We start from the raw sequence: 2,516 nt of genomic DNA on the forward strand, positions 1-2,516 counted from the left end.
GAGTCCTTCTTTTTCCAAGCCCTTCTTACTTCAGCACTTCATTACTAGTGGTATTCAAGCCCTTCTGTGATTACACATCCTGTCTGGCAGTATCCTCCATGATTCTCACTTTTACTCAACTGCTAGAATCCCTACAGAATTAGTGGTCATAACAACTTCTAACTGGTAGTAGTTTCTGAGTGACTCACATCAACCCATTAATTTTTCTTCATATGAACTATCTGGAATGTGCTCTTTCCTGCTGGACCCTGACTGATGACTCCAAAGCCCAGAAGATTTGATTCCAAGTTGCTTTGTTATTATCAAATCTAAGGAAAATCAGAAGGTGGTAGGGAATGGTGAGACACTGAAATAGAAAAGGAGCATCATAGAGGTAGATTGGCAGAGTCCATACAAGTATTGTCCAGGAGATTAAGGGACTCTAATCATAATATTTTCATATTTACAGATATTTTTAGTGTGAAAATGGGGACAGGATATTGCTACCAAGAGAGTCAAGAATTTTAGTTCCATTGGTAATATCAATTTTATTGTGACTTAGCTTGGTAGCATTAAAAATCCAATCTATCTAGTGTCCCTTGTTTTGATTCCATTCTCACAAAGCAACCTTCTGACTATAACTTAGATTCCATGTAAGTGCCTACAGAGAGGGAATATGCTGGTCATACAGACTTCAGCTATTTCAGCAATATTGATTTTTTTTATTACTGTGAAATAATATATAGCAATTATGTTTATTGTTATAATTTGGTTAAATGCAAGTGTTCTCTTGAGAGATTGGTCTTTAGACATTTTGCTAATCGGGCTTCTGAAGGCAAGGCCCTGAACCATCTGCATTTCTTCCTGTGACTTTCTTTTGCTATTTTGAAATTCCACATCCTAATACCTAACATGTTTAGTAACACTCAGAAGAAAATGGACTGCTTGACTAAGGGAAGTAATCCTACACCAGACCTGTTTCTTGGCAGGACCTTGGAACAGAACCTTGGTAAAGCTTATTTCCTCATTGTGTGCCAGAAAGAACCTGCCTGATTGCCCAGAAAGTACATAGACTCAACTTATTTTTCTAGCCACTAAATGGCATTTGAAGTTCTGGCAAATAATAAATAAAAGTGTCTCTCCATACCATACAGAGTATTTCTGCAGTCAAGTTCCTTTTCCAAGTTATTATACTGTCCATGACAAAGTGTAGTAATTATATGTATTTTGTCCTGTTCTTCAGCTTCCTCTATGATTTTGCATATCAATTGTTTGGTTCAAACACCAGTATTCATGCTATTTTACATGTTTATGCCAGTCTTGCCCATCTACAATTACTTTGTTGTGACATTCTGTGCCAATGTTAGTAAAATATCTTTTTAGATAGATGGATGTTTCTGAGTATTCTGTGGGTGTTCAGAAGAACAAAGAGACAGGAAAGCAGTGTCTGTTGTGTAATCATCTTGCTCTCAGACATTCTGTGCCTACTGGAATTCTTTCTTACAAATGCGAATGATCATTCTACAATGTCCAAAATACCCCCTTGTACTGTGTCCCCCTAAAAATCTACAAATTCAGAGTTTCAAACTAAATATTTGATTTTAAATACATTTAAGAACTATTAGAATGTATTTTTCCACAGGACAGAGTGTATGATTATAACAACAATAAAAAGCTTTTTAATATCAAAAGTCTTTTCCAAAATCAGTTGTGATTTCTTTTCAGCTTTTTGGCTAAGATCAAGTGTAGTATCTATTCTTATCAATTTAATATCTGATACATCCTCTATCCAAAATCAGTTGTGATGATTTAGGAATATGTAAATCATCACCTATTGATTTTTTTTTTTCTTAAGCATATGGCATATACTTTACAAGGAAAACAAAAATGCTTGCAGAATCATGATTTATTTTTTGTTTTATAATCCTGGTTGTTCAGAAATAGTTAGAGATGTTGACATCCAGGGAATATGGAGTAGGAGGACCCTAAGCTCACTAACTAGATAACATTCATATCAGTGGAAATAATCCAGAAAATGACCCAAAGACTGACAGAACAAACTCTCCAAAACTAAATATAGAGAAGAGGCTGCATTGGAGAGGATAAGAAGGGTTGAGACATGGTCAGGAGCTAAATGGACCTGTGGGACTGTCCATGGAAGGGAGAGACACTGTAGGCACTGAGAGGGGAGAGAATGGATTATCACACTGGGGAGCCCACAGGGGAAAGATGAATCTCCATAAATTTGACTTTGAAAACCGGAGGGGCCAAATTTCATGAGTTCTTATAATCAGTGAGACTTAAAATCTGGAACTTTAAACATCAGCAGGCTTAACTCTGGGACTGCCAGGAGGGTGAGAGGAAACTGAGTCCTTACCATTAAAGACACAGCACAATAAACAGCCCAAAGGAGATGTAGCCTACCAGCAGTTTGAAAAATGCCTTGGGTATATGGGAGGGAGATTTGTTTACTAATCTCAGAACTCTTGCTAAAGGGGCAGGCAGGGATCCTTGGGAGTCTCCAGGAACAAAAGAGC

The 2,516-nt window shown here is 37.1% G+C and overlaps 1 pseudogene; it reads left to right on the forward strand.

The window, feature by feature from the left end:
- The first annotated feature begins 1,692 nt into the window (after positions 1-1,692).
- Positions 1,693-1,815, forward strand: LOC118026118 (annotated as a pseudogene).
- The last annotated feature ends 701 nt before the right edge of the window (positions 1,816-2,516 follow it).

This window comes from Mirounga leonina, unplaced genomic scaffold, assembly GCF_011800145.1.
Source record: "Mirounga leonina isolate KUSES-001 unplaced genomic scaffold, KU_Mleo_1.0 Mir_204, whole genome shotgun sequence".
Lineage (NCBI taxonomy): Eukaryota > Metazoa > Chordata > Mammalia > Carnivora > Phocidae > Mirounga > Mirounga leonina.